At 44.5% G+C, this 17,873-nt stretch overlaps 1 protein-coding gene and 1 long non-coding RNA gene across 13 annotated transcripts in view; both read left to right on the forward strand.

Moving 5' to 3' along the window:
* The window catches only part of LOC308610661, a 279,944-nt gene that overhangs the window by 177,564 nt on the left and 84,507 nt on the right, over nt 1–17,873 (forward strand). The gene's annotated exons all lie outside the window — the stretch shown is intronic.
* Nucleotides 5,723–17,873, forward strand: part of LOC308610542 (BCL-6 corepressor-like) — a 29,999-nt gene continuing 17,848 nt past the window's right edge. For 3 of the 9 annotated variants that reach the window (XM_081223583.1, XM_081223582.1, XM_081223584.1), the window contains exons 1-6: nt 5,725–6,034; nt 7,534–7,573; nt 8,278–8,509; nt 13,408–13,612; nt 14,651–14,779; nt 16,142–17,765. The gene's annotated coding sequence lies outside the window, so the exon portion shown is untranslated. Of the gene's footprint in view, nt 6,035–7,533; nt 7,574–8,277; nt 8,510–10,037; nt 12,092–13,407; nt 13,613–14,650; nt 14,780–16,141; nt 17,766–17,873 lie in introns of those variants that run through there. The other 6 variants (XM_081223577.1, XM_081223578.1, XM_081223585.1 and 3 more) reach the window with 6 other exon arrangements.

Here is a 17,873-nt window from a genome sequence, read left to right on the forward strand (position 1 = left end):
GACGATCATTTAGTATCTGTCAAGATGGATAAAAGGGTCTCTGAGCCACAGGAACGGAGGGAGAACAGAAGCAGTTAACAGCAATGGGGAGCAGGGCCCATTAGCTTGGCCCCTATGATCCCCTCATGTTGTATCCATGCCCCACACAGGAACTAGCATGGATGGCGTGGATTTCACAAAGTGAATTCACTCCAGTCTCAACTGAGAATAATTCTATCAGGAGAGACTTGAAAGACTAGTTTCAAGAAATGTTGAGAAGTGGGAGGAAGCCTTTGGTAAAAACAGGAAAAAGGGCTTCCCTGGTGGCGCAGTGGTTGAGAGTCCGCCTGCCGATGCAGGGGACACGGGTTCGTGCCCCAGTCCAGGAAGATCCCACGTGCCGCGAAGCGGCTGGGCCCGTGAGCCATGGCTGCTGAGCCTGCGCGTCCGGAGCCTGTGCTCCACAACGGGAGAGGCCACAACAGTGAGAGGCCCGCGTACCGAAAAAAAAAAACAAAAACATGAAAAAGTCTCCAAAGTCTTTTGGAGGTGGGCAGCATCAGTAGCGAATCGGCTGCTCCAGGAAGGCGTCGGAAAGGAAGATTTAATGTCCTTGTCACCCGTACAGACATCACCGTGATTTCGCTGAAGTCCAAATCGGTTCACATAACCCCCTTGCTTGAAATCCTTTAGGGTTCCTCACCTTACATGGGATTGGGCCTCAATGCCCCAGCAAGGCATGCAAGGCCTTTAGTGGGCTGACTCCTCACCTGTCCGTCTCTCCAACCTCTCTACTCCCAGCCACCCACCTCAGCAACAGGGTCCACAGACAGTTCTCCAAACATATCTTTCCACCTTGCTCATGCTATTCCCTCTCCCTGGAACCTTCTTTCCCAGGAAACCCTGACTCAGTGCATCCTCTGTGCAACTCCCCATGACCTTTCCTCTCTCCTCCACAGCAAGAGGAGCTTCTTTATCTTCTGGGTTCCTAAAACCCTTTGTAGACACCCTTCTAATCTAGCCCATGACAACATAATTATTTGTTAATTGCTTTGTCTCCCCCAACTAGACTACGAGGTCTTTCAAGGGGAAAGCCTGAGGTCTGAGCTTTTTAAATCATTACTGCCTAACATTATGACAGGAACATGGTAACTGTTTAGAAGATGTTTGATAAATGAATGAAGGTTTGCCTGCTAAGCCTCTGCCAGAAAAATGTGAAAAACAGAATGTAGTTACACCAACATTCCACTAGAGAGAGGGAGGTAAAACTTTATCCCCTCTCGTGTAGCATTTTAGCCTTGTTCTCAGTCAGATGAATATAATCTGATAAAATATTTCAGTTTTAGGCTAGGCCTAATATAAAACAACCTCTGATAAGCTTGAGGAAACATAATTATTACAGGTCACTCTATGCCAGGCTCTGGGTTTGACAATGGATAGTTCTGGGTACAGATGAATAGAAAGTGTAGGCACTATATATAATAGTGTTTTACATTTTCAAGTTATGTAGAGTGCATTGAAATGCACTACAAAGCTTTTCTCTTTTCAGACATAATCTCGTTATCTAAAACGTGCTCCACCTAGAAAGCTCATTGCTCCTTACACAATAAACGCTGTGGAATCCGATGACTACCCAGCTCTCTAGTTTCCTGTTGCCCTATATCCCTCATACCCTGTCTTGAACACACACACATGCTGTTCGTGAAGTCAGCTGAAACAACTCATACCGCCTAAAATCTAGAATCTAGATTAATCTCAAGTTCAATACCGATGTTCAATGAACGTGACAGGCTGACAAATGCTCAAAGGCAGCAGATGACCTTCCCCCCCGGCCCCCAACCCCCAGCAGCACCAAAACCCTGACTGAGCTGCTTCCTTAGCACCCAGCATCTATCAGTTTAGCATTTATCACAGTGTATCGTCATAGTCTGCATACGTATCCATACCTGGATGGGCTGAGAGCTCCTTGAAGAGGCTGGAATGGATCTTATTCTTTCCCCCAGCCTCAGCTACTAGCACAGCACCTGGCACATGGTGTTTAGTACATTTTTTTAAATGAATAAACAAGCTCATTTCATTATACAGGTTGCGAGAGACTGATTTCTGCCAGCACTCTCAGGAAGAGGCTGGATGGCTTTGGGGTGTATACAGACATGTATGCATACATGTGGTGGAGGAGACTGTCTGATTTGAGGCATCTAGGAGGAGACAGATGTGTGGGTGCACACACACCTTCCCCAGAATCTTCCCAAATCAGTAGCTGAGGTGTCGGAGCTTTCATAATTAGAGAGTCATACCTTTGGATTATTTATGGCTCCCTGTCAACATATCTTGAACACATATGCCCTTGTTACCACTTATATTATCACATAAATTTCAAAACTCAAACTTCCCCAGCATCTGATCTGTATCCTCAAATTGTGCTCCTTCCCCACCTTCCCATGCCTGCTCTGTTGAGAATCTCAGATAGACTCCTGTTTATTTTCTGTGGTTTGTATTAGGACATAGTTTGTCTTTTCAAATACATCACTATATGTCAAATAAGCTCTTTCCAATCATGTACACCATAATATTTGCAAGGGATTAAAACACATCAATTTGTATAATTCCATGAGTTCATAATGATACTAAAAATTTAAAAAAAAAACTTGACTGGTCAACATTAGAAGATCCAGTGAATTGACTCCTTGTGTTGAAAATTAGTAAATGAAGGGAGAGAATCAAGCATTTCTTCTGCTTTTCCTATACAAACAGTACCACTGGGTAAGCAAAATTTAGGGGAAGGAAAAGCTTGCTTTCATAGAAATAGTCCAGCAAGCAAGTGAAGAAGAAATGATAGAATTAGAATATCACCTCATGATAGAATTAGAATGTGACCTCTAATGAATTCACGAATTTAGACATTGACTACCAATGACTGGTAACATCACAAAATGAAAGGCAACCAGACGGTATACGCCTCCTGATGGAAGTATAAAATATCAGCTATAATGAAATCTGATCAAAGTTCTAAATCCCACAATGTATTCGCGAGAAACACAGAGAACAGCAGAACATGTTCAACTAAGAGTGTAAAAAAAAAAAAAGACGACATTTATGAGACAATCAGAAATCTGAATACTGACTGGTTACATGATGATATTAAATAATTGTTATCATCTTTTTTTTTAGGTGAAATAGTGCCATTGTAGCTATGTTAAAGAAAGAACCCTTATCTTTTAGATACTTAGAAATAAATATTTACAGATAAAATAATACAATGTCTGGGATTTGCTTCAAAAATAATACAGGGGCGGGAGTTAGGGGTAGTGGGTGGGCATATAAATGAAACAAGATGGCCTTGCATTGAAGCCGAGGGATGGGAACATGGGAGTGTATTATACTGTTTTGTCTACTTTTGTATATACTTGAAATTGTCCAAAGAAAAAGTTTTTAATAAAGAAAAACGAACACTTTTCTGAATATTCTGACCATCTTGTCTTAAGGGACAGCCACCCCCCTCCCACCCCTTGAGATCGTTATCCTAGGGAGTCTCCCCGAATTGAAAATACCCAAGGAACATTAATTCATCAGCCTCTCTTTACAAACTAGTATAAAAGATTATTTCCTGGATTGTTTTTACCCCTGAAAATACTGAGTCCCTGAGGGCAAAGGGCAAAGAAAACCCTGCAGGAGGGAAAAGGAAGGGCTGAGCGTGAGAAGAAGAAAGGGAAGAACAAATTTTGCCTTTATTACAATTTTCCCAGGGCCTTCACTAGTTGGCACATGCATCTTCTTTGTGTGGGTTTTACTAAGAGAACTTTCACTGGAGGCATGAAAAATATGTTGAAATTCCGAACTCTCAGGTTAACATTTCACAAGGCATCCCCTTTTATGTTGTCAAAGGCTAATCTAAATATTTTCAGAAGCGGGCTCAGTGAGCCAATGATGAGACCACTTGGGTGGAGCTAGGGCACAGTTGTGTCTGAACCTGGGAACAGTCTAGACCTGTCCATAGGACTACAATGCCATGGAAAGCAGGAGAGAGTAAAGAGTCACATCAAGTGCTCAAGAGTATAGCTTTTTAGAGCAGATCTCTGGAAGAACACCAAGAAACTGGTTGCCTCTGGGGAGGAAAGCTGGGGCACTTGGAATAGGTTGGGAGGAGACAAAACATTGTATGACTTTATTGTCATAGCCAGGTTATACTGTGGTTAGTGCCTTAGTATGTATGATGAGATTTGCAAGCAGCCTTTTGTTTACGTAAGTGACTGTACTTTTTAAGTTGAAATGAGACAGAAGACAGATGTGTGTTTGTTTCTGGGTTCCTTGGCTGGGCCATCTGCTGGCACTACCTGCTGTTTGCATACTTTCTTGATCCTCCCTCCCCTTGCCTCCCTCCCCCACCCTAAGCTCCCAGAATCTAATTAGGAGTAGATGGTCCCCAGAAGGAGAAAACTAGGATTTGAATAGTTGTAGTGCGACGTGTATAGGTGTGACATGGTATTGGAGAAAGGTGCAATTCTCTCACAGACGCTCGTCTAATAGCAGAGGCAGTGAACACTATTTTTGATGGCTCCTATTTTAGCTTAAATATGCAGGTGAATTCTGTGGTTTATGATTGACATTGTAAGTTACTATTAGAAACAAAGTGTCTCTGTGTTTATCCTGTGGTTTTTGTTTTGTTTTGTTTTTCCGGTACGCGGGCCTCTCACTGTTGTGGCCTCTCCCGTTGCGGAGCCCAGGCTCCGGACTCGCGGGCTCAGCGGCCATGGCTCACGGGCTTCGCCACTCCGCGGCATGTGGGAGCTTCCCAGACCTGGGGCACGAACCCGTGTCCCCTGCATCGGCAGGCGGACTCTCAACCACTGCGCCACCAGGGAAGCCCTATCCTGTGGTTTTTAAGTATCCCTGCACACTCTGCCTGTCTCTAGAGTATTAAGTCCAGTTGCGCTGTTTTTACCTCTTTGTTTATTGAGGTTATTATTTACTTGCATTAAAATGTACCAATTTCAAAGGTACAGTGTGATTAATTTTGGTAATTGTATACAAGGTGTAACCACCACCACGATCCAGATATAGAAAAGTTACTTATCCTTTAAAAGTTTTCCATCCCAATTTGCCCCAATTCAGTTTTGAGACACTTGATTGAGTTTTACTGCTTTCTCTAACATCGACTCTCCGGGTGATTTAGGAAAGTCACTTTACCTCTCTGGATGTGTTTTTGCTTTTATAACATGAAAAGTGCCAGAACAGATTTGTTACCAAGGGCCCTTGCAATCCTTTCAGAAAATGAGGGGGTAGGGTAAGGGCGGGAATCTCAGCCTTACGTCCCCATGCTTCACATAGCACACGCATGTGGCAGATCCTAGTGGGAAAAGCCTGTGGTCGCATCAGAGAGAATTAGGTTTCCATCTCCTCTCTCGCTAGTGTGTATGTAACCTTTCGTAAGCATCAGCTTTCTCATCTCCAATATCAGGCTTATTAACAAGGCCTACTTGTTTACTGTTGTTGTGAGGATGAATTGAGATGCACCGGCAGCCTTAAATGTTAGTTGGTATTTGTATTATGGCATAATATAAAGGCACTGCATTCAACCATCTCAGTCACTACACGTTTATGCAGGCTGATTCTCACAGCCAAAACAGACGCACAAAGTACACCCACCCATGTACCCACCTGGGGAAGCCCGAAGCCTCCCTGCCTGCCTTCCTCACGGGGCTCAGAGAAAAGCTGCGCAGGCGTGCACGTGCTTCCAAAGAGCCTCGCTAGGGGGCGGAATGGGAAACAGGAAGTTCTAACGCCTGTCGTACAAGCGCGACGTAAAGCGGGTCTGCTTTATGGCACCCTGCTTCCGCCGTAAAGCGCCGTTGGCAATCCCGCGTGAGTGGGTTGACGAGACTACTTCCGGGTGAAAAACGCGATTCTTGGAGGTTGGCTGACTTGACGTCTTCCCCGTGGGCAAACGCGGGAGCCGGAGCCGGAGCCAGAGCCAGAGCCAGCTGCTCAGCTCCCTAACTAAAAAGCAGAAGCATCATCTAAGGGATTTCGGCGAGGAGCATCCCTTCTATGACAGGTATGGAGAGGCAAGGCTGGGACCGGCGCTGCCGGCGTCCTTTCCCGGTGGGAGCCCGCGTGTCCCCGCGTTTGGTCCGCCGGTGCCCCGGGGGTAGTGACAGGGCAGCTCCCGCCGCGTCCCACGCTGCCCCGGCGCCGGCCTAGCTCGCCCGGGCATCCTGGCGGCTTCCCGCCTGAGATGGGGTTCTTCGCCTGTCTTCCTACCCTTTGTTGAGCCTGTAGTTTTATGCTAGACGGCACGCCTCCTGTGTGGCGACTGGGCCGAGATTTTATAAGCTTGTTTTCGTTTGATATGTTTTTTTTTAATATTAGATGAATTGTGTTTGATTATACAACTTTTTTTTTAAGAAGATGTTGGGGGTAGGAGTTTTTATTAATTAATTAATTAATTTTTGCTGTATTGGGTATTCGTTTCTGTGCGAGGGCTTTCTCTAGTTGTGGCAAGCAGGAGCCACTCTTCATCGCAGTGCGCGGGCCTCTCAACTGTCGCGGCCTCTCTTGTTGCGGAGCACAGGCTCCAGACGCGCAGGCTCAGCAGTTGTGGCTCACGGGCCTAGTTGCTCCGCAGCATGTGGGATCTTCCCAGACCAGGGCTCGAACCCATGTCCCCTGCATTGGCAGGCAGATTCTCAACCACTGCGCCACCAGGGAAGCCCTCGTTTGATATGTTTTTAAAGACTTGCTTGGGGGCTTCCCTGGTGGCGCAGTGGTTAAGAATCCGCCTGCCAACGGAGGGGACAGGGGTTCGAGCCCCGGTCCGGGAAGATCCCACATGCCGCGGTGCAAGTAAGCCCGTGCGCCACAACTGTTGAGGGAGCCTGCACTCTAGAGCCCGCGAGCCACAACTACTGAGCCAGGGTGGTGCAACTACTGATGCCCGCGAGCCTAGAGCCCCTGCTCCGCAACAAGAGAAGCCACCGCTCGCCGCAACTAGAGAAAGCCCGGGCGCAGCAACGAAGACCCATAGCAGGCAAAAATAAAGAAATTAAATAAGTTAAAAAAAAATTCAGAAAGAATTGCTTGGGACCCTCGACATCACCTATCTATTCAATGACCACGAGGAAACTAATGTTTGGGTAGTTGTGGGCTCCTCTCTAAGTGTCCAGACTCTCAGTGATGATCTTAGTGCTCATCCCACCCCTTTGGGCTGCTTTATCAACCGTTAGAGGGATAGTCTACTTAAGAAATTTGCTAGAAAAGGTGAACCCCGAGGGCTTTTATTTGCCAAAATTTCCCATCTTTTGGATGAGAGCCTGTTACTGTGTGACTGTAGTATTTGTCATGTGGTCTTGTTAGACTTTTTCATTCGTCTCTTATTATCTATTTGGCATATCCTTCCAAAATCTGAGCAAATGCATATGGAGTTTTTACTTGACAATAGATAGAATGTATTTATACCGGTATAGTCTGCCATGTTCACTTAAAGTTGTATCATTAGACTTTTCCTAATTGCTACATACTAGTAGTTAGAGTTTAACATTGCCTGTTTCTTCTCAGGGTTTCCAGAAAGGAAGCAAAACCACAGACTTGTCAACTGGTAATGCTTTATACCTTCTTTATGATAGTAGATTCTGGACTGTTACTTTTAAGATTATATATGGTAATAAAGTTTGGCTACATTTCCACTCTTTTTGATTTTAGATGTAAGCTGTATTTTAGTAATATTGCTTAGTTTTAAGTGCAGGTGTCTGTTAAAATGCCATTGTGATAACTAATACAGTATAGAGTATGAAACTGTCCTGAGAGATTAGCCTGTTAGAACCTGTTAAGGAGGCTTACCAGAGGGCTCTTGGTGAATCCTAAGAGGGAATGTCATGTTTGCTTAACATAAAATAGAGTGCAAAATCATCAAAGGTCTTATTTCATTACCACAGACTCAGAAATAAAGTACACATTTTGGTTGTAAGTTTTCCTGTTGCTCCTTTAAAGGTGCCAAATGTCTGACACATAGGTTAGATCGCCTTATAACCTAAAGCTCCATGTGTTTAGTTTGCTGTCTTCCCATGTGGAACGTTAGCAGTTCAAAGAAGAGGAAGCGCTTCTAGAATCATAGCTAGATTAGCTGTTTTAAACAAATTTGGTGCTAGGTTTGGTTGAATAGATAGGATTGCATATTTGCAGGAAAGCTAGTTTTTCTTTAGAAAAGTCTGAACTTGGTTCCACTGTGGGCCTGATGATAGTCGTGGGGTAGCAACAAGAACAATATAATTTTTGTTTTTAAAATCCCCATTTTCCTTTTAGTCAGAGAGTTTAGATACTTCAAGTTCTGAAAGTGAAGCATAGAGTGAACCAGAACAAGTTTCTGGTTACAACAGACTACTTGCCACATTAAAGGATGTTTCCAAGGAAGATGAGGAGGAGGAAGAGGAAGAAGACAGTGTTATAGATGCGACAGAAATGAATCTTGAAGACGGCGATAGTGACATCATTGTGGAGGAAGAGATGGCAGTAGAGTCCACTGACATGCAGAAGAGTAAGTGTCTTTGATGTGGGTTTATCATCTTTGCAGGGACCACAGACAGATTGCCCCAGGGGCAGGGTGCCTTGTACCATAGAGCTGGGTGAAAGCACATGGATTCAAAGCAGAGATTCTTAACATTGTTGGGCTCTGTGATATCTTCAGGAATCTGATGAAAACACAGGACCCTCTGGCCATAAAAATGCAGAAATGACATTTTTGCTTAAGATTTCCAGGATTTCATCAATCCTACTTCAAATTCCCCTGATTGAGAGGAAAGAGAACATAATTCTGTTTTTGTAATGGTCTCAATTTATGAAAGAGATGATTGTTCCTGCCTTAGAGGCACCAAGTTTAATGGAAGATAGACATAAAATATACAGAAGTTTTCAAGCATGAAATCTGAATGGAACCGATAAATATAAAGTGTTAAAGAGATGCAAAGTGGTCACATGCTGCCAGGGTAAATGAGGGGAGGCTTCAGAGAAGAGCTGGGATTGAAAGCTTAAAGGAACTCTGTCTCACTCAGATATCTAGGTGACTTATTTTTTTTTCAATTATTATTAATTTATTTACTTTTGGCTGCATTGTGTCTTTGTTGCAGTGCGCCGGCTTCTCACTGTGGTAGCTTCTCTTGTTGTGGAGCATGGGCTCTAGGCACGTGGGCTTCAGTAGTTGTGGCACACGGGCTCAGTAGTTGTGGCTCACGGGCTCTAGAGCATAGGCTCTGTAGTTGTGGCGCACGGGCTTAGTTGCTCTGCGGCATGTGGGATCTTCCCAGACTAGGGCTTGAAACCAGGTCCCCTGCGTTAGCAGGCAAATTCTTAAGCACTGTGCCACCAGGGAAGTCCCCATAGGTGACTTTTTAATTTAACTTTAAAATCAACTTGATTGAAGTATGAATTACATTCAACAAGGTGTACCCATTTTAAGTATGTAATTTGATAAGTTTTGACAAATGTGTATATCTATATTGTCATCGCCAAAGTCAAGATACAGAACACTTCCAAAACCTGCAACAAGTTCCTTCTTGTCCTTTTACAGTCAGTTTCCCAGGCCTGGCATCAGGCAACCACTGACATGCTTTCTTTCACTATGTATTAGTGTTTCCTATTCTAGAAATCCATATGAATGGAAGCATACAATAAGTACCCTTTTGCATGTGGCTTCTTTGGCTCCTCATGTTGTTGTGACTCATCCGTGTAGTTCATATTAGTAATTCATTTCTTTTTGTTACTGGAATAGTAGTCCATTGTCTGGATATATCTGGGTCACTTTTTATATTCTATTATCTTAATGCCTATTTGTCTTACTGTGTTTTTTTCTGTACTTTAGGTGTCACACACCATTCTTAGTATTTTCATTCGTCACTTGTACTCGGATAAAAAAATCGTTGCCTCAGACTTAGGGATTTTTAAAATTTTGTTGGTTTTCCAGTTTTCTTTCATGTTTTAGGTTTTTAAAAATGAAAAGTTTGGTTTTTTAAATTATAAAAGTAATATATATTTACTGTAAAAATTTAAGAGGGTAATATAGTGAACGTATATCTCCTCCACCCTGGGATGAACACCTTGAACATTTTATAGAACCTTCCAGACTACTTTTTTATGGATATATGAGTGAATATATATTTGTGTGTATGTGCATAATGGCCTCATACATTTCTGTAAGTTACTTTTTGCTTTAATAATATAACGTGTGTAACTGTGGGTTAACTGCAGCTAGAACCCTGGTGTCCAAACTCCCAGGCCAAATCTCCTTCTACTACATTACACTACCATGGGGAGGTTTAAAAAAGAAAGGGAAAGTATGAAGGGTGATTTTTCGATAAATTAAATCAACTTTAAAAGGTGCATTTGGAGAGTCAGAGAGTACTGATATTGTTAGAAAGAAGAAAGGTTTAAAAGCTGGTTAAATCTCATTAAAAAAAAATCCATATGTACCACATTGTAAAAAAGAGAAGGAAGACGGCATTCATGATTACTGGGCTGGCAGGGTAGGGGACAGTTGCATGCTGGGGGTGGCTCTCGTACTGGCTCTTCCACTCTTCACACTTCTGCTCGACCAGAGCCAGGGACCGCTGAGGGAGATCAGAGGAGAGGGTGGTGCCTTGGGGGTTCCAGGGAGTTGTGCAGCTGGCTCCCTTGCCACCCAGACTGCCCCAGGGTTCCCAGCCCCAAGGATTATGGAGCATCCCCACACCTGTTTGCTCTGCAGTTGCTGTTCTGCACGCATTTTCTCCTCGAGCACTTTCTGCAGTGTCTCCTTGGCCTTCTGCTCATAGCTGTTTTTCTGGTCTTGCATCTGTAATAGCAACTTATTCATTCCCCAAGAAGTGTATTTCTGTACATTTGAGGCAATTCAACAAGTACACATTGACCTACTGTGTGCTAAAGCCTGAGCAGGGATACAGAAATGAAAAGAAATTGGTCCTTGCCCACAGGGCAGAGATGTCAGTAATCTGGTGGACCTTCTTCCAGGCTGGAGGCAGGCAGGGAGAGTCCCTCAGGTGATGTGAGAGGTGAGTGGGGATAAAAAACTGCCCTGGGCATGCCGGGCATTCTCCCCTAGGCCTTCCACAGGCATTTGAAATCCGACATTTCCAAAGGGAAATCATCTTTCTAAACCTGCTCCTATCTCAGTGGCCAGCATCACCACCCACCCAGTCTCCCAAACCCTAAACCAGGGAATCATCCTTGATTTCTCTCTCACCTTCTTCAAGGAATCAGTTCATCATCAAGCTTTGTCAAGTCAACGTCTCTAACAGCTCATTACCTGTATCCTCTATCCCTACTGCCTCCTCCTTAGTTCAGACCCTAGTAACACTATTATATGGATTATATAGAGACTATATATTATCTTCATGCCTTGCCTCCCTTCAAACCCTTTTCAGGCCTGCAGCTAGAGGGTTCTTTCTAAAACTTAAATCTGATCCCATCACAACCTGCTTAAATCTCTCAGTGGTTCTCAGTGTTCTAAGAATCAGGTCCAAACTCCTTGGCATGGTTCCTACTTACAAGCCCAGACTTTCATCTCATGCTGCCTCCACACAAGCTGAACTGCTTGTAGGTCCCCTAAGCACTGTGCTTTTCAGCCTCTGCCTTTGCCCATAAAGCTTCTTCTGCTTAGAGTATCGTGACCCACGCTTCTCACCTGGTTAACTTCTACCCATGTTCAAGATTCAGCCCTAGAATCATAAATTCCGATAAACTTGGCCAACCATACCTACCCCCCGACTCTTTATGGATTAGGCAGTTTTACTGGTGTTCACATAGTATCTATATTTCTAATCTGTTGACTCATCTGGATCCTTTAAGGGATTGTAAACTCCTTGGAGGCAGGGAGCATTTTTTAAAAAATAAAATTATTTTTGTAGGCTTGGGGATCTGAACAATAGTCAGTAAAGTCAAGTTTTAAAAATGAATACATTTGTATTTTTAGAATTTCTCCTGGCTTCAAGGTCCAAAAGAAAAAGACACAAGAGCAGCTTTGCAAATTCACTGGGGGTCTTGCCTGTCCAGTGCTTTTCATTTTTACGCCCTGTGATTTTGGGGAAAGCAGGAGCCTTTTACTGTCGATTCTGGGTTACGCAACTGGGTAAGAGATAGTCTAGATAATGCAGATTTAGAGTTCAATATCAAATCATTTCCATTTAGCTTTGGAGTCATCTGAAAATTTGAATTTAAATATTGAGTGGGTCTTACGTTCTTGGAATTGTCATTAGAAACCAGATACAGGAGTTACTGGTTGAGATCATACATGGTTATGTCCAGGTTATTGGACTTAACCATGCTGGTCACTGACCAGCTTTATCCCCCATTGAAAACGAGTAGACTGGCATTCTGGATTATATGTCAGTCTCTTATGAGCTTGGTTGGCATTACTGAAAAAATAAAAGTTGTGGATCCGCAAACCCATAGACTATATAGACTATGCTCCCCTGCAGAATTCTAACTACATGGCCACCTTATCTTCCTACCATCAAGTGGGAGCAGTCTGGCCGGTCCATCTCATTCTCTTGATCTTGAGTCCTCTGCAAAAGACATCCCCCTTTTCTGCACCAGCACATACGTCACAGCCCTGAAGAAAGTATAGACATCTGAGATACGTTAACAGTGGGGGAGGGCTGATATCCCGTGAACAGACACATAAATGCCTGTTAGACCTGAAAATTGAAAACCAGAGAGGCGGGGCCACACTGGTTTTGGCCCAGGCCACCAGCCACTGGTGTTCCCAGCAAAATGTTCCCAATGTGGGAGTTTGAGGAAGCAGGGAAAGGCAGGTGGTGTGAGTTTATTAGGACTTGAGACCCTCAGCCTCGCACTGAGGCCAGCTGAACCCCCAGAGCGTGCTTCCTGCCCTCCTATGGGCTGCTACTCCTAAAGGTACTTGGTTTCAACAGTTATTTGTGCATCAGATTAAAGACTGAAGGGAGAGGGAACAGCAAGCCTAAATTCTTCATATCATACGCCACCTCCCTTTCTCTTCTTATTATATAAGCAATTCATGTGAAAAACAAATAAGGCAAACAAAACAAAAGAAAATTACCTGAAATCTTGCTATCCAAAAGTTACCATTAGTATTTTGGTGTATACTTGTTCCAGATTTTTCTTTATTTTCAACCCTTCATTAAGGCCATTGTAGTGTTGACAGATGATGCTGGCACAAGCACTTGAGATGAGGCTCCTCTTTTTAAAAGACTGTATTTGCATTTGGCTTAATTTCTCTCAGGCCCTGCCTTGCCTGGTCCCCAGCGTGGTGTTTTCTGCTGCAGTCTCTGTCAGTTGGAGTTGGGGTGATGGGGCGGTCAGGCAGGGCTGTGTGTATCTGTGTCTGTATGAGGGAGGGCGGGCACACTTTCCAGTGTTTCTGGGCAACAAGCAGGCACTCACTGCAGTTTCCTATCCCTCAAGCCTGGGCTGTGGAGACAGGGGAAGTACCAGGAAGGGGTGGACGACCCCGACCCAGCTAAATGGAAGGCCCAGCTCCGCTGTGCGCTCAACGAGAGCAGGGAATTCAACCTGATGTACGACGGCACCAAGGAGGTGCCCATGAACCCAGTGAAGATATATCAAGTGTGTGACATCCCCCAGCCCCAGGGCTCTGTCATTAACCCAGGTGAGGCCCCAGCTGCTGGGGAGAAGGTGGACAGTGTGCCAGGTTCCGGGCTGGACCCTTAATGCGATAGTCGACTTGAAAGTCGCCTCGCTTACAAAGTTGAAGACTGGTAAATAAAGCAAGAAATCCTGTCCCTAGAAAGAACCCAGAGAACAAAAGATACAAACTCAGCACAGTCTTCCTGCCCACGCAGTGGAACAGTAAAGCATTAGAAAGAAGAGGGGGTATTGAGTTCTATAAACAATAACTTCTCTTGGGACTCAACACTGAGAAGAGAGGCCAGGTAGTTTAGAAGAAGGAGGGATTAAAACTTAGAAGGTCTGAGTTATAAACCTCGGTCTTTCCATCTCACTACTTGTGGGACATTGAATCAAGTCATTCAACCTTTTGAGCCTCAGCTTCTTCCACTATAAAATCTGGGTTCTCATCTTCCATGCGTATTTCAAAGGCTGTTCTAAGAATCAATTGACGTGACATTATGAAGGCTATTAAGTTCTCTTTATAAATGATGGGGAAGTGATCATTTAATTTGTATGGTATTTTTCCTAGGAGAATACCACCTGATCCCTATATTTACTCAATGTTTAGCAAGTTCCGACTAAGAGCCAGATAATTTAGACTTGACCTGCAGTGAATCTAGTGAGGCTCTGCCATGAGGGAAGGGTCTGTCTTCACAGTAAGCTTATAAAGGAGAGAAGCTGTGCTCCTTGGGTCCTTAGAAGGGATGCTAATGTGTAGAAAGGGGTTTAGAGTAGGAATTAAAAGGTTTCTAGGAGAAGGGAGTAGGGTCTGCAGCTCCTGCATAGGGGAGGGGATGAGAGCTTGCACTGGGGCTCCGTAGGAGGAGCTGGGAGTGGGGTGAACACCCTTGGTTCCCACTCTCTGGCATTGAGGGTGCACACTGAACCCAAGGAACCTCTGTGCTGGCAGTGCCTAGCTTGAACAGTGGGTCAGCTGCAGGGATGACAGTGCAACGTGAGCGCCTCACTTTTGACCTTTGTGTGTGTGTGTGTGTGTGTGTGTGTGTTTCTCGGGTAGGATCCAGTGGATCTGCTCCTTGGGATGAGAAAGATAATGATGTGGATGAAGAAGATGAGGAAGATGAGCTGGACCAGTCACAGCACCACGTTCCCATCCAGGACACCTTCCCCTTCCTGAACATCAATGGTGAGTGGGGTGGGGGGTGGGACAGAGGCATGGAGAGGATGTAAGGGGCTTTGATTTTGCAACCGTTGACACCATATCCACCATTGCACTGGGAGCAGCGACCAGGCCCTGGGGCCAGGCTGCCAGTCTGTTAGCAAGTAGGAGTCATAGGCAAAGGAACTCCGTAGGCATAGTTATCCCAGTGGGGTGGCTTCTAGGCAGAGAGAGCATCTTCTGAATCTTATGTGATAATTCAGAGAAATTAAAAAATTAAATTCCTTCTCAATCCCGCATACAAATACACAAGCTGTTCTAAATGTTGCTGATTTCCTTCAGGCCAAGTGCAGGGATCATTTTCGTGAATTGTAGGCAAACTCTTCTGCTATTTCCCTCGGTACAAATTTTCTGTCACTGCCTTAACAGCCTCTGCTAAGGCTGTATGATGGGAAACTTGTGGCTCTACAGCTCTTAATACTAGGCTCTGATAAAATTTCTCTACTAGAGACTTTTATCTTTTTTAAATTAATTAATTAATTAATTAATTTTTTGTGGTACGCGGGCCTCTCACTGTTGTGGCCTTTCCCATTGCGGAGCACAGGCTCCGGACACGCAGGCTCAGCAGCCATGGCTCACGGGCCCAGCCGCTCCGCGGCATGTGGGATCTTCCCGGACCGGGGCACGAACCCGTGTCCCCTGCATCGGCAGGCGGACTCTCAACCACTGCGCCACCAGGGAAGCCCTATCTTTTTTTAAAATTGACTTTTTGAATTCCTCTTCCCAGGAAAGATGAGTTTAGAGGTTGGAGGGTCACTGTGAGACAGAGCAGGCACTGCACCTCCCATTGCACATTCTGAGGACGCTCAGACACAAGGTGAATTGCTCTTCCACAGCATCTTCACTTGAACTTTCCACTGACATGCTCCTAGTCATATGACTTGCATTCAGTTGAGTAGCTTTTCACTACTTTTAGAAAAGTTCCATCTGGCTGCTAGGGTCAAATGAGATACTTTTGCCACCTAGAAAATTTAGTATATCAAGATGATTCCTGTAGGATTTTGGAGTCCCCTTCCCTAGGTGATGCCCCTTCTTTTGAGAATCAGGAAATGACTCTTATCTGTCTACTTGCCCTCCTTGACTTACCCTGTCATTTATAACCTTGCAACCAAGTGATGAGTAAAGACAACGATCCTAGAGCTCTCTCAGGTTAATATTGCCACAGCTACATTCCCACTTGGTGCAATTTTAAGATTTGGACATTTGGAAATGTGAGATCCTTTCCCAAATCTTTGGCTCACTCATTCTGTTATTCTCACCCCTTAAAAGGGATGCAACCCATTTCCAGGATCATGATTTCCCTTTTTTTTTTTTCATGTTTTTTTAAAGCTAATATTGTGTGTCCTTACATTATGGGCCACCTTGGATCCTTTATGGAAACATGTGAACATATATTAAAAATAAAAAAGTAAAATGTGGCCCTACAGCCACTCCGGGAATTTATTGCCCTGAGAGAGGAGTTGGGGCGCATCAGTGACTTCCACGAAGCCTATACTTTCATACATGCTCCGGGCCAGCCAGTTTCCGGCTTAAGCAAGGAGAATGTTCCAGTGGTAAGCAACAAGGAGAACCTGGCGACGCCGGTCTCGACTCCATTCCTGGAGCCGACCCTGGGGAGCGACGGCTCTGCGGTCACTTCCGGGAAAACCCAAGAGGATCCCAAACCATTTTGCGTGGGCAGTGCCCCACCGAGTGTGGACGTCACCCCCACCTACACCAAAGACGGAGCTGACGAGGCAGGATCAACCGATGGCAAAGTTCTGAAACCGAAGCCATCTAAGCTGGCAAAGAGAATCGCAAACTCCGCTGGTTACGTGGGTGACCAGTTCAAGTGTGTCGCTACCGGACTGTACGCAGACTCCAGTCAGCTCAGCCGGGAGCAGTGGGCATTGCAGGTGAGCCCCCCCCCACCCGAATTTCAGGAGCCTGACCAGTTGTCAGGTTTTTTTAATGTGTGAAGAGGAGGGGGCCAGGGGTATGATAGGGCAGGACACCGGGCTGATTTGGTTAATGAAGCTTAGGATGATTTAAATGTTTGAAATGTGTCCAGTAAGGGGACGTAAGTGGATACTTCAAGTTATTCTGTAGATTTTAAGGGAACTCCACTCGAATGCTGATAACGGAAGTTTTAATTATTGCGAAGGATGTCTAAAAGACTGCATGACATTTACCTATCAATCGCTTTGATTTCTCTGCCGTTACTGTACGTTAACAAATATACCTAAAAGCGCTGCTTAGAATGCCTTACGTGATACTTGGTGGAGGTGTGTAGCGGCCGCATGTCTGTGAGATACGTGCAATTTTTTTTTTCCACCCAAAAAACAAACACACAAAAAAAACCAAAAGAACAAACCTTGCTTAAAGGGATAGAGTATGTATTTAACTTGCTAGTGAAGGATACATGTTGTATAGGAATTTCCTTAAGATATTTTACTTTTTTTTTTTTTAGAGAGAAGAAGCTGGGTTTTTTTTAACCCCACATTTGTTTATTTATTTATTTTTGGCTGTGGTGGGTCTTTGTTTCTGTGCGAGGGCTTTCTCTAGTTGTGGCAAGCGGGGGCCACTCTTCATTGCGTTGCGCGGGCCTCTCTCTGTCGCGGGCTGTCTTGTTGCGGAGCACAGGCTCCAGACGCACAGGCTCAGTAGTTGTGGCTCACGGGCCTAGTTGCTCCGCAGCATGTGGGATCTTCCCAGACCAGGGCTCAAACCCGTGTCCCCTGCATTAGCAGGCAGATTCTCAACCACTGCGCCACCAGGGAAGCCCAAGATATTTTACTTTTAATTAAAAGACAAATAAAGGCAAATTGTTTTGCAGTGTTAAGAAAAAAATTGGTTTATGCTTATAAAAATGGATGAAGTTATCTAAATGATCCATTGAGTGCCCATTTTAATTACATAGATGGAAGGATTACAAGAGGACAGTATTTTATGTCTACCCGCTGCTTACTGTGAGGTCAGTTTTTCAAATTTTTATTACTAGAATCTTACATAAACCTTTTGAGTTAAATTTCATTTCCAAATATACAAAGGGAAGTTTGTGGGCCATGGTCGTCTTTATTCA

This window comes from Mesoplodon bidens (assembly GCF_964165515.1).
Source record: "Mesoplodon bidens genome assembly, chromosome: 2".
NCBI classification, from domain to species: domain Eukaryota; kingdom Metazoa; phylum Chordata; class Mammalia; order Artiodactyla; family Ziphiidae; genus Mesoplodon; species Mesoplodon bidens.